At 45.4% G+C, this 26941-nt stretch overlaps 1 protein-coding gene across 1 annotated transcript in view; it reads left to right on the top strand.

Moving 5' to 3' along the window:
• The first annotated feature begins 10506 nt into the window (after positions 1–10506).
• LOC122789063 (ligand-dependent corepressor-like) overlaps positions 10507–26941 on the top strand; it is a 308940-nt gene continuing 292505 nt past the window's right edge. Inside the window, exon 1 of the mRNA XM_044056246.1 lies at positions 10507–10610. The gene's annotated coding sequence lies outside the window, so the exon portion shown is untranslated. The remainder of the gene's footprint in view (positions 10611–26941) is intronic.

Genomic DNA, 26941 nt, shown 5'->3' with positions numbered 1-26941 from the left:
CTCTGCATAGGCCTCTAGCTGTTCTCCCTGTCCTGGATATTGTAGATGATGTCTTCATGGAATCCAGCCTTACCCCTGGTACTTTACCACCTGCTCCTAGAAAGCCTGACAGATACTAAAGAGTACCTGACTCTCAAATTTCTCTTTGTAAGTCCCACTGCAGATCCAGAGACCATTTCCCAGGGACCTAAAGGTATTAAGACAAAAACCCTACCTCTTTGGACAGGGATTCTAGGGCTCTAGACAGATGGGGTAAGAAGGTTTATACCACTGCAACTCTTCCCATCAGGGCTTTAAATTGCCAGTTTCACATGTTGAAGTACCAGCAGCATGTTATTGATCTAATTAAGCAAAAAATGTTGATTCCTGATTGTGCAGAAAATAAGGACTTACAAGACTTAATGCATTCTGCAAACCAAGTTGGCAAACATATTTTTCAGTCTGGTTTTGATGCCTTAGAAGCATCTTGCAGGGCTGTTGTCACTGGGTCTATTCTGAGAAGGCATGCTTGGCTGAAGGAACAAATCTTGCCAGACCATGTCAAGGCAAAATTACTTGATCTATTAAACCAAGAATTTTTGTTTGGCTCTAAAGCAACAGTTCTTAAAAAGATGGAGGAAAAAGCTAAATCCATGCAAACTGTTCAAGATTTCTTACAGGTACAGCCATCTAGATTCAGTAGGCATTGGCCTTCAAGAAACTGGTCCGTTCCAGTCCCTTCCACACTTTCTCAGCCCAAACCCAAGGGCAACAGACCATAAAGACTACAGTCTCAGGGAATGCACAGATCTAAACAATGGAGTGCTCCCTCCTCAAAAACTGGAAGTGGTAAGCCACCCCCATATGGAAAAAGTTTACAATGACTTGTCCTTAATCCTTCCCAGCCATGTCAGAGTACTTGCACCCCTAGGAGGAAATCTCACCCTGCATGCAAACTGGGTGTATATTTCACAGGACTGATGAGTTGTAAAATTTGTACCCCAGTGAATTCTATTTCCACTCTCTGCCAACCCCAAGCGGATTGCCAGACCTTCCTCCAAACCAGTGAACAGTGGCCCAAAAGCAAGTACTTTCTCTTCAGTATCAGGGCTATTCAACCTGTGCCAACAGAGCAAAGGGGACAGGGTTTCTACTCCAGGCTGTTCCTGGGGCCCAGGAAAGAGCACTCTTGGCACCCTATTCTGGATCTGTCATCCCTAAACACCTTCCTGGTGGTACCAAAATTCAAAATGCTTACACTCCAGCAGCTCCTTCCTATGCTAGCGAAGGACTCCTGGCTAGTCACCCTAGACTTAGAAGGTTATCTGCACATCCCCATAAGGGAGTCTTGCAGGAAATATTTACATTTAAGGTGCTCTGCACTTCAATTTGGTTCATCTACTGTGCCTAGGGTATTCACAAAGTGCCTTCCTCCAGGCATTGCTTTCGGCAGGCATAGAAATATTCAAGTTTCCCATACTTGGGCGATTGCCTGATTCAGGCCGACAGTCAGGAATTGCTACTTCAGCACCTGACGTTTGTAAACAGACTCTTAACTTCTCTGGGGTATACCATCAACAAAAAGAAATCACATCTGGTACCCAGCCAAAATATTGTATTCCTGGGAGAAAGCTTGAACACAGCTTCCCAGATGGCATCCTTACTCCAGAAAAGCAGGTTTATTTGACAACTTATTTCAAACTACTGGCCACCCAAACCCAGCTATCTGCAAGAAAAGTACTGCAAGCCCTAGGATTCATGGCCTCATGTATTCTACTGATTCCATATGCAAGACTCCATATGAGGAAACTTCAGTGGTGCTTAGTCTCTGGTGTCAATATTCCCAGAACCTGGAAACGGTGATTCCTATCATTCCGTGCCTAAGGACATAGTTCCTTTGGTGGGCAGAGGCTTGCAACCACAACAAGGGACTCCTTTTCTCACAACCCCCTGCTGTCTAAACTCTGACAACAGATGTGTCAGACTATGCATGGGGGACTCACATGGCAGGCGAATGCATTCAAGACAAATGAAGCCCAGGACAACTTCACCTGTATATCAGTCAAAAAGAAATGTTAGCTGTACAGAATGCACTGACGGCCTTCAAATACCTTATCCTGTCAGGACAACTCCTGATAGGCAGGCGACACCACAGTTATGTGCTACATAAGCAGGGAGGAACTCGCTACTACCTACTCTGCAGGTTAGCCATGGCTCTGTGGAACACAGCGTTAAGCAACCAAGTGCACCTGCAAGCTCAATTCCTGCCAGGCAAACAAAATTCACTGGCAGACAACTTTAGCAGAAATCTAATGGACCCACATGAGTGGAAACTGGAACCAAACTCATTCAAACTTCTAATACACAGGTTGGGGACAGCAGAGGTGGACCTCTTTGCGTCCCCCAAAAACCATCAATTAAACAAATTTTGCACCAGAATTCCACAACGCCAAGCTTGGAAAGTGGATGCCCTATCCTTCACATAGAAAAAACTCTCAATCTGTGCCTTTCCCCCTCCTTCCAAGAGTACCTTTCAAGATCAAACATAACAGGCCAAGGACAATCCTTATTGCACCAGACTGGCCATGCCAGCACTGATGCGCACTCCTATGCAGTCTAATAGCAGTGCCACCCTGGCACCTACATCAGACCCACTCTATGCTGTCCCAGCAGGAGGGACAGATTATGCATCTTCATCTGCAAACTCTGATCCTGGCAGCCTTGGCGTATTCCCTGAATACATCACCAGCAACCCTCAGCAAACAGGTGCTGGATATTATCCTTGAGGCCAGGAGGCCCAGTACTAGGCAATCCAATTCAGAAAAGTGGAATAGATACTGTTCTTGGAGCCAGTCTCAAGGGAAGGACACAGCTCCTGGGTTACCTAGCAGAGCTGTTCTACAAAGGCCTATCCTTCTCATCAATTAAGATTTATGCCTCTGCCATCTCAGCTCATTAGAATACTGAGTCACCCTTCTCTCACCCTCTGATCAAACAGTTCCTTAGAGGAGCTAACAATTTAAGATCCTTAAGGAGAGCTCCCACTCCTGCCTGGGACCTTAACTTTGTACTAGAGAAGCTCACACTTCCCACTTTTGAGCCTGCAGCTACAGCAGAGCTAAAATTCCTCTCTTGGAAAACAGCCTTACTCTGCTAGCCATCACTTCAGCAAGAAGAGGGTCTGAGTTACAGGCCCTTATGGCTGTGGAGCCCTTCATAATCTATGCGGACAGGGTTTCCCTCAGGACTAACCCATCTTTTATGCCCAAGGTGGTATCCAGTGTGGCTTGATACCAATCCCTCCATTTGCCAACCTTTTTTCCTAATCCTCAGAATAAAGGGAAAGGATCCTGCACTCCTTGGACATGCACAGACAGCTCAGGTTCTACCTTGACAGGACTAAACCTTTCAGAAAATCTGACAATCTGCTAGACAGCTTTGCTACAGTGGCAGAGGGCAAGGCCATTTTGAAACCATTTCTAAATGGCTAGTACACTGCATCCATTTCTGCTGCAAACACCATGGAAAAACCTACCAAACAGGGGATCAGGCCTCATTCCACTAGGGCTACCTCAACCTCCACAGCTTTTCTCAGGGGAGTCCCTACTAGGGACATCCTGGAAGCTGCAACCTGGAGATGTTCCTCATGTTTCACTGTTGCAGTCATTACATTTGGGTTATCTGCCTGCAGATAGCCTTCAGCCGGCCTGAATGTCAAAGTCTTTGATTCCTGCATCGGATGCTCTCTCTTCTTCCATGACGTGAGGTTGTCAGGGGTATAAAACATGCAGACGATGCTATTACATTAGTCTTTCTTGCCACGTGGTGTCCGAAGCAGAAACAGTTCGCAAGTGCCGGTCATCCGACTCCTGAAATTTTCGTTTGAGTTTCAGAACATAAGTCTTCAAAAAAGCTAAGTAGCCCGTTGGGGATCCTTTTTTCTTGCTCTTAACTGATGTCAGTAAAAGTTAACAATTGTCTTACCTGTGGAAAGCAAATACCTCAAAGATTTTCATTCGTACTGCATTCCTTGCTTAGATCCAGACCACAATGTCCCTCGCTGTCAGTTTTCTGCCTTATTCACCCCCCCATACTATTAGTAGTCCGTCTTTTTTTGCAGCAAATTAATTTGGTACTCTGTATAACTATCCAGAAATGGCTTTGGTAAGCCATCCGACTACCTACATTCCGAAAAAACGTAAAGATAAAGACAGAGGCTACATAGGTCCAAAACTGCCGACTATGCTTCCGTTAAGCTAGTCTCCAGTTTGACGGTAGTCAGTGAGGTGCTTTCGCAGCCCCTGATACCAGCTACTTCAAAATCGCAGGCCTCTCCTGAGACTCATTCGGAGTCCGGTATGTCGTGAGATGCTTCTTCGACTACGGAACCTGCTGATATCTCTACATTGGATGGGTCCTGAGCCACTGTGCTGTCACCGGCTTCTGAGGGTGTATTCAGGCCTACAGATTTGCATTTCAAACAGGCGCCATCTTCTTTATCAAGGCCTAAAACTTGGCCCACGCCTAGAAAACCAACGTCCAAACTGCATGGTCAGGCCCATATGCCTAAAAAACAAATGCTTAGAATGTCTGAAGCCCGTATTTCTTTAATTAGGGGAAGCCAGCCTTCCCCCTCTGAGACCTAGAACTGATTTTCCTTCTAATTCTTCTGATCAAGATTTTGAAATTTCTGTTTGTTCTGATAACCAGGATTTGCCCTTATCCACCTATGAGGATTCTGATGCTGAGGATTCCATTCCCTCTGCTTCCCCTCCATAAGATTTTTCCTGTGGTGAAACCTTGCACTGTTAGGGAGCATTTCCACTGGGAAAGCCAGGATTACTCTGACTCCAAAAAGTGGCATAGTGAATTCTTACTCCTCCCTCAACACAGGCCTTTAGCTATCCCTCCTGTTCTGTACATTATAGACTATGCCTTCTTCGAGTCTAGCTTGGCCCCAGGCACTTTACCTCCAGCTCCCAGAAAACCTGACCGGTATTAGAGTACCTGACTCTCAAATTCCTGTTCAAGAATCCTACTGCCGATCCAGAGACTGTTTCCCTAGGACAAAAAGGCATTAAGGCTACTGCTGCTAAAAACCCTACCTCCCTCTGATAGAGATTCCAGGGCCTTGGACAGATGGGGGAAGAAGATGTACACTTCTGCTACTTTGGCCATTAGGGCCTTAAATTTCCAGTTTCATATGTTAAAGTATCAGCAGCGTATTGTGGGACTACTTAAACAGAAAATGTTGATTCCTGACTCCGCTGAACATAAAGAATTACAGGATTTAATGCATTCTGCTGAACAAGTTGGTAAACATACTTGCAATGTGGTTTTGACTATTTAGAAGCATATTGCAGGGCTGCTGTAACTGGGTCTGTACTTAGAAGGCATGCTTTGCTTAAGGAGCAAAACTTGCCAGATCATGTTAAAGCTAAATGACTGGATGCTCCCATAAACCAAGACCGGCTGTTTGGCAACAAAGCAGAAGTTGTTATTAAAAAGATAGAGGAAAAAGCTAAATCTATGCAAACTGTTAAAGATTTCCTGCAAGCACAGCCTCCCAGATTTTAGTAGGCATTGGCCTTCTAAGAATTGGTCCTTTCCAGTCTCTTCCAGGCCTTCAGTCCAAACCCAGGAACAGCAGACCACCTTGGATACATTCTCAAGGTACACACAGGCCTAAGCAGTTGGGGGCTCCCACTTCCAAAGCTGGTAGTAGTAAGACAACCCCCCCATGGAAAAATGTCACAATGACTTAACTTTAACTCTTCCAATCTCTGCTCAACTGCCTGCTCCCTTAGGTGGAAAGCTCACACTGCATGCAAAAAACTGTGAACTCATTACCCAGGACAAATGGGTTTTAAATACAGTTTTCCAAGGATACAGATTCCACTTCCACACCTTACCAACCCCAAACGGTTGGCCAGACCTACCCCCAAATCGGTGGTTAGAGGCTGAACAGCAGGTTCTCTCTCTCCTAAGTATCAGGGCTGTTCAACCTGTCCCACCAGAAGAAAAGGGACAAGGTATTTACTCAAGACTTTTCTTGGTTCCCAGATAAGACGGCCCCTGGCATCCTATCCTGGACCTCTCTATTCTAAACACCTTTTTGGTAATCCCAAAATTCAAAATGCTAACACTTCAACAACTGCTTCCTGTGCTAGGCAAAGATGCCTGGTAGCAACATTAGACTTAAAGGAAGCTTACCTGCACATTCCAATAAGGGAATCTTGCAGGAAATACCTACGCTTCAGAGCAGACTCCATGCACTATCAGTTCTCTGCACTTCCCTTTGGCTTTATCTACTGCACCCAGGGTATTTGCAAAGTGTCTAGCTCCAGCCATTGCATTTTGCAGGCAGAGAAATATTCAAATGTACCCATACCTGGACGATTGTCTAATTCAGACAGAAAGCCAGGGCATTCTATTAAAACATCTGGCATTTGTAAAGAAACTTCTATCCTCGCTGGTGTACACCATAAAAAAAAAGAAATCTCATCTAGTACCTTGCCAACAGATTGTATTTCTGGGAGCAAGCTTGAACACAACTTCCCAGATGGCATACCTCACGCCAGAGAAAGAAGTTTGACAGCCTACTTCACACTACTGGCACAAAGACCCAGCTATTTGCAAGGAAGATTTTGCAAGACCTGGGGGTTCATGGCCTCTTGCATTCTACTATTTCCATATGCAAGACTGCATATGAGGAAACTGCAGTGGTATCTAAAAAGCCTGTGGTGTCACCATTCTCATGACCTGGAATCAATGATTCCTATCATTCCTTCTATAAAGACAGAGTTCCTTTGGTGGGCAGAGGCCTGCCACCTCTACAAGGGGCTCCCTTTCAATCTATCCCCTGCCGCCCAAACTCTGACTACAGATGCATCAGACTATGCATTGGGGGGGGGGGGGGGGGCTCACTTTGCAGGGCAGTGCATTCAGGGCAAATGGAACCAGAGTCAGATGCACCTGCATATCAATCAAAAAGAAATGTTAGCTGTACAAAATTCCCTGACTGCCTTCAAAGACAACATCCTTCCAGGACAATTACTGATAAAGACAGACAACACCACAGTTATGTGGCACATAAGCAGGGAGGAACGCACTCGTGCCCTCTCTGCAGACTAGCCATGGCTCTGTGGAACACAGCCTTGAGCTACCAAGTGCACCTACAACCTCAGTTCCTGCCAGGCGAGCTAAATTCACTGGCAGGTGACCTAAGCAGAAATCTCATGGACTCGCACGAATGGAAACTGGAAACAAAAAATATTCAACCTCTTGAGGAACAAATAGGGAACTCCAGAGATAGACCTGTTTGTCTCCTTTCAGAATTACCAGTGGGACGAGTTCTGCACAAGGACTCTCCACAATCAAGCTTGGAAAGTGGATGCCCTGTCCTTTACCTGGAAAGCCTCTCGGTTTATGCCTTTCCCCCCCTGCCTCTCAACTCAAAGGTTCTGCTAAAGATCAAGCAGTACAAGCCAAGGAAAATACTGATTGCACCAGACTGGCCTCGCCAGCACTAGTACCCCCTCTTGCGCAGTATAGTACTGCTGGAGTAATGGAACCTATCTCAAACACCTTCCCTGCTGTCCCAGTAGTCGGGACAGATTCTGCACCCTCAGCTTCAAGCCCCGAATCTTACAGCCTGGCTAATTCATTCAGCTCCCCAATAGCATTCCCTCAGTAAGGAGGTTGCTAGATGTCATTCTGGAAGGAAGGAGGCCTAGTACTAGAAAATCCTATGCTGAAAAGTGGAAAAAGATACTGTTCCTGGAGACGGACTCAGGGGATGGGCACAACCGGTGCCCAGCTTGTCTCATATTCTTCAGTACTTGACAGAAATGCTCCACAAGGGCCTATCCTTCTCGTCAATTAAAATTCATGCCTCTACCATTTCAGCACATTTTAATACTGAACCTTCCCTCTTCTCTCACCCCCTGCTGAAGCAATTCCTCAGAGGAGCTAAAAATTTAAGACCCCCTAGGCGAGCCCCTACTCCAGCCTGGGACCTTAATTTTGTATTGGAAAAGCTCACTCTCCCTCCATTTGAACCAGCTACAACTGCAGAGTTGAAATTCCTTTCTTGGAAAACAGCCTTCCTTCTAGTCATCACTTCAGCAAGAAGAGTGTCTGAATTACAGGCCCTCATGGCAGTGGGAGCCCTTCATTATATTCCATGCAGACAGGGTTTCCCTCAGGACTAATCCTTCCTTTATGCCCAAGGTGATGTCTAGTGTGGCCCTAAATCAGTCACTTCATTTGTCTACTTTTTTCCCCTGACCCACAAAACAAAGGAGAACGAATACTGCACTCTTTGGACGTTCACAGACAACTTAGATTTTATTTGGACAGGACTAAACCTCTCAGAAAATCTAAACAGCTGCTAATTGGCTTTGCTGCTGGGGCAGAGGGGAATGCCATTTCAAAGGAAACCATTTATAAATGGATAGCCCATTGCATTCATTTCTGCTATAAGCACCATGGAAATCCTACCCCATAGGGGATAAGATCACATTCCACCAGGGCTGCATCTACCTTTACAGCCTTTCTCAGAGGAAGCCCCTACCAGGGACATCCTAGAAGCTGCTACCTGGAACTCTGTACATACCTTCACCAAGCATTACCACATGCCCATTTTTTTCTAAATCCAGAGCCAGTTTTGCCACTGCAGTCTTGCAGGGCTTAATAGCTGGCCCTAATGCTCTTAAACTTCCACCTCCCTACTTTAGCTTTGGGAATCAACCCAAATGTAATGACTGCAGCAGTGAAACACTAAGAACATAGTACAGTTGTATACACTTGGCATAAATGTAGATGTTTGAGTATATTCACTGTTGCAGTCCTGGTTACCCTCTCTCCAACCCCCTGACTTCTCTTGGCTCTACCTTTCCTTCTTGTTTTAAGCTTTCTTGGGTATTTGCTTTTTGATGGATGTGTAACGTACATAATTGCTTCCCATTGTGGGGGCACCTGACATCTGGGACAAGAAAAACTAATGTAATGGCATCAGCTGCATGTTATATACCACTGGCGACCTGACGTCATGGAATAAGAGACAGCATCTGATGCAGGAATCCAAGACTTTGATATTCTGGCCGGCTGAGGGCTACCTGCAGGCAGATAACCCAAATGTAATGACTGCAACAGTGAATACACTCGAACATCTACATTTATGGTTAAGTGTACACAGCTGTAGTTTCTGTACACACCTTCACCAAGCATTACCACTTACCTTTCTTTTCTAAATCCAGAGCTTGATTTGCCACAGCAGTCTTATAAGGCCTGCTAGCCAGTCCTACTTCTTGACTGCTTCCATCCTTTCTCAGCTTTCGGAATCAACCCAAATGTGATGACTGCAACAGTGAAACACAAAGAACATATTACAGTTGTGTACACTTAACATAAATGTAGATGTTCGAGTGTATTCACTGTTGCAGTCCTGGTTACCCTCCCTCCATCCCCCCCGTCTTTCTTTACTTTGTACCTATCCTTTTTTTTGCCCATATCTTATGGAAATGGTATTTACTTTTTACTGGAGGTGTTCCACACCATTTGATTGCTTCCTATTTTGGGGGCTCTTGACATACGGGGCAAGATAAACTGATGTAATGGCGTCGGCTGCATGTTTTATACCCCTGACGTCATGGATGAGGCAACAGCATCCGATGCAGAAATCCCAAGACTCTGGTATTCTGGCCGACGGAGGACAACCTGCAGGCAGATAACCGAAAGTGTGATGACTGCAACAGTGAATACACTCGAACATCTACATTTTTGGTAAGTGTGCACAACTGCACTTTTTAATTTCCAAAACATCTCCTTGATTTTTTTGTTTTTTTTACAGTCACCCCCATGTCTGCCATATCCAGTGTTTAAAAAAAAAAAAAAAAAAAAAAAAGTTTCCTAAAATATGAATTTCCCTATCGTTCCTTCTCTTCCTAGCTTTGCTCATCCAGTACCAAATAGGCTGCAGATAGAACCTTGGTTTCCTGGGAAGCAACCCAGGGCTTCATCTGTCTGCACCCTGTAGCAAGACTTGGCTGAACTCATATCTGCAACTGAGACCAAAAGTGTTAAACGTATATACTAAGTTATAGCTGTATTTTTTTTTGCATTTTTCATTTTCAGAGTTTTATGACTCGTCTGGGATATATTTGAATTGAATTGTAGCACAGTGTTGCACAGTTATGTAAGTGTTCATTCATGTACCATGTGCTGTTCTGTTTAAACTTGCTTCTTAGTTTCACACCGCATCAGTCAAAATGTTAATACTTTGGTGGTTACTCTTAGTCATGTAAGTTGTGGCTTGTAATGGAGGCCTGCTTTATCTGATGGCTTATGTTCTTTTTGTAGCCCTTTTACTCTTCTGACAGAGTAAAATATCACAGTTACAAGTTAGACTCTCGTGTTGTGCTCAACTTGTATTTGACTGCTTGTTTTAATTCCACTTGGTTTGATGAATTTTAACAATGCCTGTTGATTTTTACAGGAACACTTGGTTGCTTTAGATGACTCCATTTCCAAAATTGGAGGAGAAGCCCTGATAAGGCAAGAAGAGGCAAATATTACTCACCTGGAAAAGCAAGCAGAAGAGTTTCTCAATGCAGTGTTTTACCGAAAAGGTTAGGACATTGGCCGAAATTGCTCCCCTTAAAGGCAAACTGGTTTATTTCAGCTTTTACATATCTGCTCTGTTTAGAAATGAGAGAGCTTTTCATTTTTAGAGCTGTGTGAGTGTTTCTATTTATGTACTGAAAGTTTTGCGATTTGTTCATTAGCTTCAGTACTGTCCATGGCAGCTTTGGCTGTGATAACTGAAATTCTGGTATTACATTTGGATATATTTTAGGAAGTCATGGCTGGTTTGTTTATGAAACAGAATTACCCTTTTTATTCTATTTAACATATCCATACCATTGTTTCTTGTTGATTTGATTTTTTTTGGTAGGCTTTTCCTTCTCAACTGTTGAGCTTCAGCAGAAGAATATGTTCTACTGCTGTAATTTGTAACGTACGAGAGTTTGCTCAACATCTTGGCCATGTAATCCAGCCTTTTTTTCTTTGTTACCACCATTCATTATTACAAATCAGCACTGAATTCATGATAAAACTAGTACTGTTGATTGATTCAAATCCTTAAATGCATCATTGGTTGATCTGCTTATTTGTTCTGCTTTTCACTTTGAAACATTTGGTCACTTGAGTGCTTTGTCTTTCATGAATACTTTGGAGGTCAATGTTGGCATTATCTTGTGTATGGGTAGGTCTAAATCTCTGTAATTTGCAGCATTTTAACTTTTTCTGTAAAAATGTTGTGAACATAGTGACTTTTTTGGAATTTCAATGAGTTATGTGTAGTTGTGGTAGACATATTTCACCTTAAAATTAATTGTGAGCCACCAGTTAGGAAGTTAATGAATTTAGAGACTTTACTTTTACAAAACAAACTTTTGAAAAAGGGGAAAAATGCTGAAGTTTGTTGAAACATGAGTCCGAATCTGGTCTGTAGGGAAAGTAGTCAAAAGGCAAGGCACAGAAAGCTGAGGGGGATGGACGAACAAATTGGAAAACGTAGAAGTTCATTAAGTAGATGAAGCAGTGTAAATCTTTGTAGGCTCCCTGCCATAGTTATATTTTGTCTGAAAAGTGGCGAATATCTGATCTGATGCTGGAGATCATCCTTAGTGGTTTGTGTTGAAAATGTCATCTGATGTCAATCTTTTTTTCTTTTTGATGGATGGGATTGGTTCCGATGCTCAGAACCGGCTTGGCAGTTATACAGTTCACGCCAGCCAAAAAGTCTCGAGCTGAGTCTCTACCCGCAATGCTCCTGTGTTCATTACCCAAGGTCTCATTTGACGCTCTCTTAGCAAGATGAGTCAGCCTTCTCTCAGCTAAGTGTTGCCTTATTTTTCTACTTTTAGTGAGAAAGTTAATTCTTTCACCCTAAACTTTCCTATTCTGTCGTTTTTCTTCTATCGTACCTATAGATTTATGTATTTTCCTTCTCTACCTACCCTTTTCGTAACCCATCTGTTTTTTTGTGCCATCATTGATACTAGCCCCTTTCTACCTCAGGTAATCTTATCTACCATCGTTGGTTGATTTCTCCTCTGTTTTTTTTATTTTCGCCCTTCATTTTGGATATGTCTGACAAACCAACCATGACTGAAAAATCTCCTGACAAAACTCCCTATGGGTAAGTCCGGTTTCAAATGTAAAGACTGTGATAGGAGGATGCCGAACTCTGATGAGCATCTTTCTTATGTGTACTGCTTAGCGGCACCTTATTTAGAACGGGTCTATATTAGAAGAGCGAATGCTTAAAATAGCGAATGCTCTTCTGTTTAACTGAAAAACACGAAAGTTTAAAATGTCTAAGGCTTGGATCAGTGATTTTTTTTTTCCCCAGAGAAAAAAATTGCTAATCCAAAAAATAAATCCAAAATAGAGGGGGGGACTTTGCCCTACCCCACCCTTTTTGGGTGGCTATGCCCCCCAAATCCCCAACTTAAATATACCAACTCAGAGATCGCACCACAGTGGAGAAAACAACAAAGTCCCGAGAACAGCCCAGTAATTTTTTTCCTTGGGGAAAAAAATCTCTGTCCGTGCCTTCGATATTTTGCAGTTTCGGGTTTTCAAGTTTGATACAGCGTTAGTTATTTTCAGCATTCGCTCTTCTAATAGGAACCCATTTAGAACTGGATTGTGAAATTTGTAAGGGGTTCAGTCAAAGAACCTTTGCAGAACATCGGAACAAGCTCTTGCTCAAAGGTCTCCTTAAATCCCCTTTCAGTGAATCCTTGTTCAAGGCAGATGTAAAAAAAAAAAGATCCTTCAGAAAAGAAAAGCCTGTCTGTACCGAGCTCACCCTCAGTTCCAGAGGCTCCCAAATGAAAATCTTCAGTTCCGAATTCTTCAGAACAGACAACCAAGTCTCCTAGATAAGACTTTTGACTCCTTGACACAATCAACCTCTACACTGCTGTCAGCTGCCTTGCTGGCACCGTGTGTGGTACTGGCATGACACCAGCTTCACCTATTTCAGTGTAACCTGCTACATTGGCACTGATGCAATTTCAATCTACCCTCTCTGTGCCGAAACCTACATTAGAAGTGCCCAGGACCAGACATTCTGCTATGATAGATCTCTATGCAAGACAAGTACTAAATCCATTTTTAGAACACCCAGACTCTTTTTCTGCCCCCTCAGTACGGTCCTCCAGGAGTCTCTCTGAACTGGATGTCAGATTGGTATATCAGTTGTTACTTGCCAGAGGTATCCCTTTCCCTTCTCATCCCCCTTTCCCTTCTGGATCGGGAATCCTTTTCTCCTGGGACTCCTACTTATCCTCCATCTACAACCACATTTTCGGAGCCCAGTACTTTGATTTACCCCTGTACTGGCTGTTTCTGTGCCATTAGGTCTTTCCACCTCGGTGCCGTAAGTTGCTCTGACCTTTTTGGTTCCTGTTTCAGAGCAGACTGAGTGTCTGGGCCAAGACCCCTCCACCGATTCTGTGGTTCCCACGTCAGCACCCACTTTGGGTATGGTGCCAGTCACGGATCCAGAATCATTGGTGGTTGCAGATCCTTCCCTGGCTCCAACCTGGGAGGATGGCTTCTCTGAGCGGAGTGTGACCTCTGTTACAGGCTACCATTCCTCTTTAGGGGTTGCCACCTTTTGGGTTATGGAGAGAGCCTCATCCTCTACAGGCTCCCAGCTGGTCCCACCCACATCAGTGTGTTACGTTTCCCTTTCCTCTGGTCCAGAGTTGACCCCCATCTTTACTACAGGACAGCGAGCACCGAAGCTTAGTTATCCATGTACAGGGTCCTTCTTAGGAGTCCTCCCCTGGGATTCCCACTGAGGAGCCACCCCAAAAAGGAATTTGCAAGAGGAAGCATCTGGATTCCCTTGAAGAATCTGTCACGGAAGACACTAATTTCAGTTAAGGGGAGGGTTCCCCCTGGTCAGCCCCTGAGGATGTCTCCATGGTCACCCCTAAAGGTTTCTCCTTAGGGGACAGTGTATAGATTTTGAAATAGAGGGGTAACTAAGTCCCAAGAGCCATCCTTGGAGGAATCGTTGTTCTTGCAAGGCTTTGGTGCTTGGCCATCTACCTCCTGGGTATCCCCACCCACTGACGACCTGGTAAAACTTATTGCGCAGTGGATTGAGAAGCTCCTAACGCCATATAGCCTATCCCCTGGAGCCTAGACAAAGTATCCCCACCGGAAGACCACCAGTATTGGGCAAAGGGTTTGTCAGCAGAGGGCTGTGGTGGTGGTGGCAACCACTAAGAAAGAACTAGCCGATGAGAGTCCCTCTGTTCATCATCCTAACAGGGAGTCCAGGACGCTGGACAGGTTTGGAAAGCAGGTCTGTGCTTCATTGCCCTTCGCAATTAAGTCCTTGAATTTTATGGCACATTTTTCAAGACTCCAGATAGACCTGATTAAGGAATTATCAGAAACTCTAGCTGACGCTGTGTCCAGAGAGGTACAATATAAAGTTGCCTCACAGCTAGCCACCCTGGAGTCCATTTCAAACTCGGTCATGTGATTCATTGCCCATGCAGTCAAAGGGACAGCCATGGCAGCAGGTTCCGGAGTTGCCATTAGGCGACATGCCTGGATGTGCTTGTGAGACTTTGCAGAGCCCTTCAAGTTTTTCTTTGTCAGTGCTCCGTGTGATGATTCTTCCCTGTTTGGCTCTGAAGATGAGATACTTGCTAGATGTGAAATGGATGGTAAGACCTTGTCTACTGTAGGTATTCGTTTTTCTACGTCTGAATGATCCTTCGCCAGGAATCAGAGGAGTGGGAAAATGTGGTTCAAAATGTCTCTGGGATCTTTCCATGGCACATGTGGCAGCGATTCCCCTCGAGGCAGAGGTTAAGCTCAGATAGAAGATGCCAACCCCAAGGCAGAGGCGCCTTGCGAAACCAGGGTTCCAGAGATTCCTTCTTTGGACAGCCCTACCAGCGCTCCTGAAAGGAGACCAGATTGCTTACCTATGGAAGCAGTCAGAGGAAGACTTTCTCTGAACCTGTCAGCCTGGCATCAAACAAACAATTTGTGGATGCAGAAGATCATTGCCAGAGGCTGCAGTGTCCCCTTCAATATAATTCCCCGCTCTCAAAGGAAAATCCCAGCTGTTCCACCCCATCAGTGGGATCAAACTGCCAAAGAGATACACAGGCTGCTTCAAAAAAGTAATTCAAGAAGTCCCACCAGACCAGCTAACATCCGGATTCTACTCAAGATTCTTTAGTGCCAAAAAAGAGAGGTGACTGGAGGCCAATACTGGACCTCAGTATTTTAAACAAATTTATCCAGTGAACAAAATTCCAGATGGTCATGGTTCAGTTTTTTCTCCCTTTTCTGGAGAAAGATGATGATTGGATGTGCTCTGTTGACCTTCAAGATGCTTATTATCACAAAAAAATAGACAAGCGCTCAAGGTTTCTCCACTTTCGGCTTGGAGCCAGTCATTACCAGTTCAGAGCATTACTGTTTGGTCTCACCACAGCCCTCAGTGTGCTCACCAAATGTATGGCGGCAGTCACGTCCTACATGAGATTACATGGGTTCCATGTGTATGTTAAGTTGTCAATCTCGCCTTCATTCTTGCTGGATGGGTTCGGAGCCGATCCTCGGCTCCGACTCGGCACTAGCTTTAGCTCGAGAACTCCTTTTACCAGCTCGAGGCAACCCTATATCCCATGATGCAAGGCGGAACTACCTCAGATCTCGTTTGCCGCTTAGCGAAAGAGGTCTCCTTTGCCAGCTGAGGTAAGTTTTTCTTGTTAAAGAAGAAAAAAAGTTTAGTTAGGGGTTTAATTTCCCTTCAGTGTTAGGTTAGCCTGTATTAGTGCAGCCCACCCTATTCCCTTCCTTTTTAAACTTTTAAAATAGTTTTTTAAGTTAAAGTTTTAGTCAGGCCTAGTTCCCCAAGTTATTCCCTTCCTGTGTGTCTGTGTAGGGATTAAGTTGTGTGTTTGTGGGGACTGTTTGTGTATATCCTTTTAGGATGTCTAGGGAAGGCAAGGTCTCAGGCTTCAAGAAGTGTGACCAGTGCTGTCAGAAAATGTCCCTGACAGACGGTCACACTTCTTGTGTGTATTGCCTGGGGCCTTTGCACCTGCAGGACTCCTGTGCGTTGTGTCATGCCTTTAGCCAGAGAGTCCTGCAGGAAAGGAGGAACAAACTGATCCTCCGAGGTTTGTTAAAACCTGAAGGTTCTCCTCCTAAGCAAGGGGCAGGAAAACCTCTTAAGCCACCGAAGGCTCAGGCTACAGTGTCCAAGCCTCCTCCGGTGGCTCCGGCTCCGTCGGAGCCGATATCGGCTCCGGCTGGAGCCGATGCTTCTTCTGCTAGAGTAGTGGGTTCGGTGCCGGCTGGCTCCGATACCCTGACTACTGTTGCCTTGTCGGCTCCGGCTGGAGCCGACACTTTATCCAGCATCGGGCGAGATCCTCGGCTCCATCTGGGGTTCAAGGGACTTCGGCTCCGATGGCTCCGGCCCGTAAGATATCCCGGTCCCCTTCGATACTAAGTATTCACTCGGCTCCGGGGTCTCCTCTTTTGTCGGAGCGGAGCCATCGGAGCCGATCTTCGAGATCTTCCAGGCTGTCTGACCACGATTTGGAGAGGGTGGTAAGCAGGCTGTTGAAGTCTCAGGCACTGGCCCAAATGCTCCATAGCCCGTCTCAACAGACTTCGGCTACAGCCCCAATTCTTGAGATTCCTCCTCCGACTCCACACCGGAGTTCGGAGCCGGAGCTTCTTGGGACAGCGACTGTTTCGATGCCGGAGCCGATACATCCTTCGGCTCCGTCATCCTCGGCTCCGATCTCCTCCTTGAGACTTTCTTTGGAGGGATCCGGTCGTCGGGTTTCCACTGTCGGCTCCGAGGGGGCTAGTGGCATCGGACCCTTGTCCGACCCCGCTCTCCCCCTCGCAGCGTCGGCTTTGGTAAGCCCGGCGCCGACATCGCCTCGGAGCCTTCTCTCTCCTTGGAGCCGACCATTCCTGTTTCTTCGAGCGGGTGTGTTCAGGTCTCCGGGAGAGGAGCCTTTGAGGTGATGAGGAGTGTCCTGGCCTCTGAGCCTGGTCAACGGTCTATCCCTCTAGCTCCTCCCTCATCAGTGCCTGCAGATGCCTCTTGCCAGCCTCTTGCTCTCAGGCCCAGGGATCCATCGCCCCAGGTTTCCCCACTGGGAATTTCCTCCTCTTCCGAGGTTTCTCCTGACCCTGCAGGGGAACCCCCTCGGAAGAGGACGTGTAAGAGGAAACACACAGACTCCCCTGAGTCTACTACATCTGATACCGACTTAGATGAGTGGGAGGGTTCCCCACGGTCCCCCTCTGAGTATGTCTCATTTTCAGACATCCTTGAGCTCCTCAGAGGGGGAATTGGCCCTCCATTGACCCCTCCGAGGATGAGTCGGTATACCTGGAGGCTTTTGGATCCCGACCCTCCACCTCCTGGGTGTCTCCGCCTTTCGACCCACTCATGCAGGTAGTGGCTCGGAAGGCGTGGGCGGCTCCAGATTCTGTGGAACCTGTCCCCAGGAGACCATCAAAGTTCATCACGGCCCCTTCGGACAAACAGTTCCTGTCCAAAGGTGTCTCTGTAGATGCTATGGTGGTGGCGGCCACTAAGAAGGAACTGGCGGATCCTTCAGTACCTGTCCATCCTCCTAATAAGGATTCTAGGACCATGGACAGGTATGGAAAGCGGATGTTTTCTTCAGCGACCTTTGCAATGCGTTCGCTGAATTACCTTTGTCACTTCACCAGGCTTCAACGAGATATTCTCAAGGAACTGGGAGAAGTAGTCCAGGATCCTTCAGCTGCTGGGGCTCAGGAAAAGATTGCCTCTCAACTAGCTATCCTGAATTCGATATCTAACTCCTCCATGCGGCTCATATCTTATGCAGCCGATGGAACGAGCAGGGCCGCAGGCACAGGTGTTGCTCTTAGACGCCAAGCCTGGATGCGGCTGTGTAATTTTGCAGACCCCTTTAAGGCGTCCTTCACCAACACCCCCTTTGACGGTTCGGCTTTGTTCGGACCTCAGGTGAAGGATACTTTGACCAGATGTGAACAAGACGGTAAAACTCTTTCTGCCGTTGGAGTCCAGTTTTCCACTCCTTCTAGACCATATCCCAAGGGTCAGAAGGGGGGGAAGATGTGGTTCCGTAAAGCCCAAGGAGCTACACCGGACACACGTGGTCAGTTTACCCCTAGAGGCAGAGGGGGTAACAATAATAGACGCCGCCCTAGAGGCAGGGGGGGTCCTCAGAACCAGGGCAACAGGGAGCCTCTTCCTGAGAAGCCCTTTCAGCATCCCTGAGGTGTTGCCCGACTGTCCACCCTTGGAGGCAGTCGGGGGAAGAATTTCGCTGTACCCAGTAGCCTGGCAATCCCTATCACAAGAGAAGTGGGTACAGTCGATTATATCCGAGGGTTACAAAATCCCCTTCGAGAGGTTTCCCGTACCTCTACAATCCCTTCCAGACATCTCACCCGGTCAAAGAGATTTGGCAAAACAGGAAGTTTCAAAACTCCTGGGAAAAAGAGCCATCCAAACAGTGCCGGCAGACCAAGTAGGATCCGGCTTCTACTCAAGATTCTTTTTGGTCCCCAAAAGGACGGGAGATTGGAGACCAATACTAGACCTAAGCAGACTAAACAAGTCTGTCAAAAAGGCAAGATTCCGGATGGTCACGCTGCAATCCATTCTGCCCTTTCTGGGCAAGGACAACTGGATGTGCTCGATAGACCTTCAGGATGCGTACTATCATATAAAGATTCACAGACGCTCCAGAAGGTTTCTCCGCTTTCGGCTGGGAGCCAGTCATTACCAATTCAGAGCACTGCCCTTTGGCCTCACTTCAGCCCCCAGAGTGTTCACCAAATGCATGGCGGTGGTCACAGCTCACCTGAGACGTCGAGGATTCCAAGTGTTTCCTTACTTGGACGACTGGCTCCTCTCCGCCACCTCCAAGAATCAGCTTCTTCGGTCCAGAGACTACACCTTACAGCTTTGCAAGAGTCTAGGAATTTCGGTGAATTTCGAAAAATCCTCTCTGCTGCCTTGCCAATCTATCACCTTTATAGGCGCAGAGTTAGATACCGTCAAAATGTTAGCCAGACTAACAAATCAAAGGATTCTGGACATCCAGAAATTTGTTCAGCTTCTGTTACAAAGCAACAACAAAGCCAGGTTTGTCTTGAAGGTTCTAGGCCTAATGGCTGCAGCCATTGTTCTTCTTCCACTAGCTCGCTTCCACATGCGTCTCCTGCAGTGGATGTTGTTCACGCAGTGGTCGTACCACGATCTGCCCATGAGACACGAGATCTTAGTGACACAGTCTTGCAGGGCTCATCTACGATGGTGGGTATCTTCCCCTCTTCTTCATCAGGGCCGACCATTTGTTCCCCCTCCTCCAGTTGCCACAGTCACCACGGATGCCTCTCTGATCGGGTGGGGGCATTATCAGGGCAGGATGGTCCACGGACGTGGCAACCCATAGAATACCACCTGCACATAAATGTCCTGGAGATGAGGGCAGCGCTTTTAACGTTGCAAGCCCTCGTCGACTTTCTTCCCACAGGGACTATTGCAGTACAGACGGACAACATGTCTGTGGTCTGGTACATCAACAAACAGGGCGGAACCAGGTCCTATCCCTTATGTCGAGAAGCTCTCAGACTTTGGCAATGGGCGATCTCTTCTCAGCGGTTTCTGATAGCAACGCACATCCCCGGCAGGTCCAACCTATTGGCGGACAGGCTAAGCAGATCTATTCTGATGCCTCACGAGTGGTCTCTCAATCAGTCTGTAGTGGATCAGATTTTTCTGAAGTGGGGCACCCCTTGTTGCGATCTTTTGGCTACCCCTCAAAACAGCAAGTGCCCAGATTACTTCACACTATTTCCTCTTCCAGGCCAACCCTTGAGAGACTCTCTAACCCAGGATTGGCCTCGGGACTTCTTTATGCTTTTCCTCCCTTTCCATTGATTCCACAAGTCATTCAGAAAGCCACCGCTTTGAGAGCCAAATTGATCCTCATTGCTCCATATTGGCCTCGACAAATTTGGTTTCCGCCTCTACATCATCACCTTCTGGTGCAGCCCTGGCATCTGGACCCAGTTCCGGATCTTTTGATCCACCAGTCGGGTCAGCAGCACCGAGCCATTCATTCTCTCAACCTCACTGCTTGGTTGCTCCACTTCCTTCCTAGCCAGGCTACCAATGATTTCTGATTCAGTCAGAGACATTTTACTGTCTTCTTTAAAGTCGCCCACTAGAACTGTTTATGCTAGCAAGTGGCGACGTTTTTCTATTTGGGCAAACGCCAGAAATATTGATCCTTTCACCGCTCCTATACATTCTGTTTTGGATTTCCTGGCGGAGGTTTTTCATTCGGGATCGTCATCATCTACAGTCAAAGTACAAATGGCTGCTATTTCCAAATTTCATGTTGGCTTGCAGGACAATAACATCATGTCTCATAAGTTATGCAAAGCCTTTTTGAGAGGAGTTTTTCTCCTAAAACCGCCTGTGAAACATCCTCCTCCCTTAATGGGATCTGAACTTAATGTTGGCATCCCTAATTCTACCTCCTTTCGAACCGTCTGCTACGTGTTCTTTAAAGTTGTTGACATGGAAAACTATATTTTTGCTGGCTGTTATTTCTGCAAGAAGAGTTTCTGAGATTCAGGCCCTCTGTATTCGTTCACCTTATCTGGTGTTTCATAAGGATAGGGTTTCGCTCAGAACTAACCCTTCCTTTCTTCCCAAGGTTGTATCTCAAGCCAATATTAACCAATCTATTGATCTACCAGTTTTCTTTCCTAACTATTCTGACAGAGCTGAACAGAAGCTACATTTTTTGGATGTTCACTGTCAGCTCAGGTACTACTTACATAGGACTAAACAAGTTAGAAAATCAGACCAATTGTTTGTCTCCTATGCAGGAAACAGGTTGGGTATTCCAGTATCTAAAGTGACCTTATCTAGATGGTTGACTTCCACCATTTCCTATGTGTACTCTCTAAGGGGCAAACAACTATCTTCTAAGCCAAAAGCACATTCGACCAGGAGTCTATCCACTTCTGTAGCCTTTCAGGATAGACTTCCCATTGACACTATTTGTGCAGCAGCTACTTGGGCCACGCCTCATACCTTTGTGTCTCATTACAAGTTGGATTTGGCCTCCAGAGATAGGGCCAGTTTTGGTTCCACTGTTCTCAAGAGTCTGTTCCATTGAGCCACCCGGGATACAGGTGCTAGGGACGCGGTCCCATCCAGCAAGAATGAAGGCGAGATTGACAACTTAACATTTAGAAGTTATGTACCTACCATAATGTTCCATGTTAGTTGTCTCCTCTCGCCTTCTTTCTTAAGGCCCCTCCCTCCTTCCCCCTGGCCTGGACAGATCTTGGAGAGTTCCTATTGGATTGCTTCCTCTGGAGCATTGTTATGAGGACTTCTTTTAGGAACCATGGTTCCTAATTATATTAGGATAAGTCTTTAGCAGGGTTAGTTAGCTGCCAAACGAGATCTGAGGTAGTTCCGCCTTGCATCATGGGATATAGGGTTGCCTCGAGCTGGTAAAAGGAGTTCTCGAGCTAAAGCTAGTGCCGAGTCGGAGCCGAGGATCGGCTCCGAACCCATCCAGCAAGAAAGAAGGCGAGAGAAGACAACTAACATGGAACGTTATGGTAGGTACATAACTTCTAATTTCTAGACAACTAGCTCCTCACTGCCCCCATCAGGCATCTGCTGATTCAAAAATTGGACTTTTACACATCAGTTCAGACAGGTCGACATAACAGTAAACTACGAAAAATCTCAGCTCTCTCTCATTCAAGATTTGGGAGTACATCAGGGCACTATTCTGTACAATTTGCTGCATATCCTCTGGCTTCAGAAAATAAGATGTCAAGATCAATCCATATTACCAAGGTGAAAAGTACCTGACCTCTTTATTCTACAAAACCCTAGGATCTGATGTTAATCTTCATTCATTCCTTACTGGTGGGTGTCTCTTCTGTCCTCGGAACTGAGTCAGCCTTGTACAAAGCTTGTGCCAGCCAAAAACTCTTGAGCTAAGCTTTACCCATAGTGCCATTCTCCCAATTACTTCAGATCTCGTTTGCCACATTGCCAAAAAGCCGTGTCAAGCCAGCTCTCAACTAACGTTAGGTAAATCAAAATTTTCTAACTATTAAGTCTTCTCAACTTTCTAGTTTATTGCTAATTTACTTTATTTCCTAGAAAGCCTTTCATACTCTCTACCCCCCTTTTTTTTACCTTTTTAAGGTACTTTTCTTATACTATTGTTGGTATCCCCTCTCCCTTACCCTTGTGGTAACTCTTTCTTTACCATTGTTGGTACCCCCCCCCCAACCCCCGCCTCTCTAGCTCTCAAAAAAAAAAATCTCTGTCCTTTTTACTTCTTAGAACATGTCAGAAAAAAAGGGAGCATCTAGTTTTGAACAGTGTGACCTCTGCGGCTGCAAATTGCTGAACATCTTGTGTGTATTGTTGGAATGTGGCTCATTTATCTGTTCAGCCTCCCTGTGAGATTTGTCGTGGGTTCAGCTTTAGAACCCTCAATGAGAGGCAAAACTAATCCTGAAAGGCCTTCTCAAAATGCCTTTTTCAGAGGCTCTCTCTGTGCCAGGGGGTTCACTCCTTCCAAGCAAGACCCAGAAAAAGAGATCGCACTCTGTTCCCTCTTCACCTGGCGAAAAGACAGAGGAACCAGAGTAAACTCTTGAAAATGGCTTCTACACATACTACTGTTAGAGTACCGGCTTTGGTGCCACCTGCTACAGTTGTGCCGTCTGCACAGATTACTATTTCAGCACAGAGTACTACAGCACCATCTTTGCAGCTACATATTTTGTCCCCTTTGGTGCCGTCTACTGATTTGATATAGACACCGACCAAGGCACTATCTGCGTCCTTTGCTAGCCTGGAAAAATTGACCACATCAGTTTAAGCCTCCATCAAGACTCCAGTGCCGGTGGAACCCTGGACCTGATATTCTCCGAAGGTAGATCCATTTATGGGGCATCAGTTTAGCCCCTTCCTGGAATGCCCCGAATCTCCTTCAGGAATTTCTGTAAGATCAACCAGGAGCCTGTCTGAACTTGATGAGGTGCGTCTTGTTGATCAGTTTCTTATAGCTAGAGGGATTCCTGCTCCATCCAAAACCCCCATTCCATTGGCATTTGGGGGTATTTCTCCAAGGACTCCAGCATACTCTCCTCCTTCAACCTCGGAGCAGGCATCGAAGACCCTGGAACCCGATGTCCATTACAGTACCCTTGACTACGATACCACTGATGGATCTTACAGTGGTTTCGGAGTCATCCCTTTGGCCTCTGGTTCAGTCTGAACCGAGGCTTTCTCTTTATCGCGGTTGGACTGCGGGTGCTCTGGTTCCGGGAGTGGCCCCGATTTTTTTCTACAGTGCTGTCCTCTGTTCTGGGGACCCTCTCAGTACCTACTTCACTTTAGTCTCCATCCCTGGGGGTGGGTTTCTTGGAGCAGGGTGTGACCCCGGTTCCAAGGTTATCTTGCTTGCTTCTGAGCTCCCATCCCTCTTCAGGTGGACCTGCATTCCAGGAGCTGAAGGCACTTGCCTCAGCTGGCAAACCGTCAACATCAAACTACTCATTGACTCTTCCCTCTCAGCCACATCTGACATAGACCACCATTATGGGACATCGAGCACAAGAGCTTCAGGAGACCCTTATTGGAGAGTACCCCTTTTGAGTCCTGTACAGAAACTCTCCCTGAAGAAGGACCTAGGAAGAAATGCAAGAGGAAGCACGTGGACTCCTCCAAGGAGTCTCTCACTGAGGATACAGACTTCTATGAAGGGGAAGGGTCCCCATGGTTACTCCCTGAGGATGACTGAAGTGACTGCCTGTATGAGTGTGTGTCTGTGTGCATGTGTGAGTGAATGCATGCATGAAAACAAAAGAATCTCTGTGTGGTAAGACTGAGAACGATATGTAAATGAATGCTGGTATGAATGAAGAAGTGACTGTGAGTGTGTGTGTGAAATCAGGAGCGTGAGACCGATGTATGAATGCATAAGTGGATGTTTGGCATGTGGGTGCGACAGTGAGAGCGATGTATGAATGAATGCCTAAGTGGGTGTTTGGCATGTGGGTGTGCAGAGCTATGTGTGAATGAATGAGGAAGTGACTGTGTGAGAGAGATCAGGTGACAGAGTGATGTGTGAATGAATGCAAGTATGAGCGAGTATGTGACTGAGTGCATGTTTGATCGGGAGAGAGTAAGAGTAATGTGTGAGTGAATATAGATATGAATGAGGGAGTGACTGTGTGTGAGATCGGAAAAGCATGAGAGCGGTGTGTGTGAGTGAATGCGTGCATGAATGCAAAAGAAACTGTGTGGTATGGACGAAATTTACAAACTTCATTGCTGCTGCTGCTGCCAGCTATCACTCTCTTTCACACGCACCATATCTCTCAACCTCCTAGTAGTGCAAAAAACCTGGACAAAGCCTAACAGAATGAGGGGAGAAATACAGACAGATTTTAAATATTGCTCTTCTAACGGGACTATATCAGCATATCGAATGCTGAAAATGCCGAATGCAATTTAATTGAACTGAAATGTTCAAAATCTCAGAAGAGCGAACTGACGGAACATCATTTTCTTTCCCAGGGAAAGAAATCAGTGTTACGTGCAAAAAAAAAAATTTTAATACTTTAAACACTGACAGAAGTGGGGGGTGAAGTCCCCCACACCCCCCTACTTAAATATTGCCAAGTCCAAGACCGCACCACAGTGGAGGAAATAGCAAACTCTGATGACGGCCCACCAATCTCTTTCCCTGGGAAAGAAATCGGTGTTCCGTCAGTTCGCTCTTCTGAGATTTCGAACATTTCAGTTCAATTAAATTAAGTTCAGTGTTTTCAACATTCGAAGTGCTGATAGGAACCCCTTAAAACCATGGAAAGTTGCTAGAATAACAGGATTTGTCTTGTGAATTTTTTTTTAAGGATATGTCTGAAAAACAAATGTATCCTTTAGTGACTTCACTCCTCAGATCATCCCAGTGATTTGCCAGAAAATCCCAAAAATTGAGGAACAGACCAGAACTCAGGGGGAAAAATCTGGACATTCTGCAAAAATCTGTACAGTTGAGAGGTATGAATACCTCTCAGCCTCTTATTTAGATCAAGAAATTTGGGCAAAGCCAAAAATAATGGGGGGACAAAGGCCCAAAATAGGGACTCTTAAGTACTGCTCTTACAAACTTTGAAAGTTGATGGAAATACAGGTTTTGCATTAGCATGAATTTTCTGAAGGGTATGAAGTATGAAACTCAACTGTATGTCATTTTCTGACTTCACCCTCAATGATCTGCCAGTGATTTGCCAGAAAACAATTTTATGAGACCAAAAATATGAGGCAAAAATCTGGACATTCTGTGAAAATCTGTACAGTTGAGAGGTATGCTGGACAGAGGCAAATAGGGACAGATTTTAAATATTGCTTTTACAAACATAAAGTCGGTAAGTTTGCCGTTAGGTTTCTTTACCCCCGCAACCATAGTAGATCAGTGTTATGCTGTTAAGCTGAATGTACACTTTGTTTTTGGTAATTATTGTCAACGGTCTTTTTTTTATTGTACTTGGGAGTTTTCTCCCCTGATCTGGCCTCCTTGTTAAACAAATGTCAAATAAATATCTATTTTATTATGCGCGCCGCGAGATGGCCGGTCCGTGAAAAATTGTCTTACATTGGTACCGGTCCTTGGTGCAAAAAAGGGTTGAGACCACTGCTCTAATTCTACCATTTTTTGAAACTGCTGTTCTTGCAGGCTGTCAGCCAGCCTTTTCTTCATTTCGACCTTTGATTTTTGCAGCATTATCAGTTTATCTGAATAGCAGTTTAAAGCTTTATTGTTTTTCCAGACTTTTATTTGCATTGCTACTCCATTGGTGTTTTATTTTAACCAGTTCTGATAGCATTTGATTTTTTTCCTGTAGATTATTGGAAGCCGTGTTTTGTACCAAAGCTGGAGCTTTGAACTGCTTTTTGCTGAAAACCTGCGGGTTTCTTTACAAGTCAGTGTTTTCTCTTTACCTTTTGTAGTTGATTTTCTTTCAGGCTCTCCAAGTTTCTTTCCTGGCATCCAAGCTAGGGTACTTAACAGCCAGTAAAGGAATTTACTAAATCTAACAGTTACTGGCCCCATCTGTGCTTCTTTTCACAGTAGGAGAGCTGAAATTATTCTGTTGATCAGTGTGCAGCCATCTTGGAAATCCTACTGACCATGTTTTCAGATTAAAATTTTTGAACTACTGTTAAGGTTATGTTCCAGTATGATGGTAAGCCAGGAGGATTAGCTTGGGATACTGTCAGTATGTTTATTGGTGATGGTCATCTTTTCAGATTTGAAAGTTGTGTTTACGGTAGCAGTCTCAGTTTTCTCCTCCTGCCTTTTTTCTTCCTTTCTTAACCTTGCAGTACTTTCTGAAGAACTGAAGAATCAAAATGCACAGTGCACTATGGGAATAAGAGGGCACCACTCAGTATGGATTTTTTTTTTTTGCTGAGAGGTCCATGTGCTATTGGTATCAGTCCTAATGGTTAAACTGGAGCATCTTACATGTTTATCATTGAGGCTTCAACTGGAGCATCTGTCATTGTAGTAGTTAGTTTTCATTTTTAAGTATTATTGATAGCTGTACTTTGTCATGAAGAGGTGTGCTGTGCTAAGTTCTCCTGTTTGCGTGTTTTCACTGAATGCATTTTTCAGTGAAATGGTCCATGATCATCTATTTTTCTATATGATTCAGCAGTTAAGATTTGTTATGGTTTTCAGTTAGCAGATTTATACTCAAAAGAAAAGTGCAGCTGAAAAAATGAGCAGTC

The sequence above is a fragment of the Protopterus annectens genome, chromosome 14.part0 (genome assembly GCF_019279795.1).
Source record: "Protopterus annectens isolate FY-2018-M chromosome 14.part0, PAN1.0, whole genome shotgun sequence".
NCBI classification, from domain to species: domain Eukaryota; kingdom Metazoa; phylum Chordata; order Ceratodontiformes; family Protopteridae; genus Protopterus; species Protopterus annectens.
This window is presented reverse-complemented; position numbering and strand designations above follow the sequence as displayed.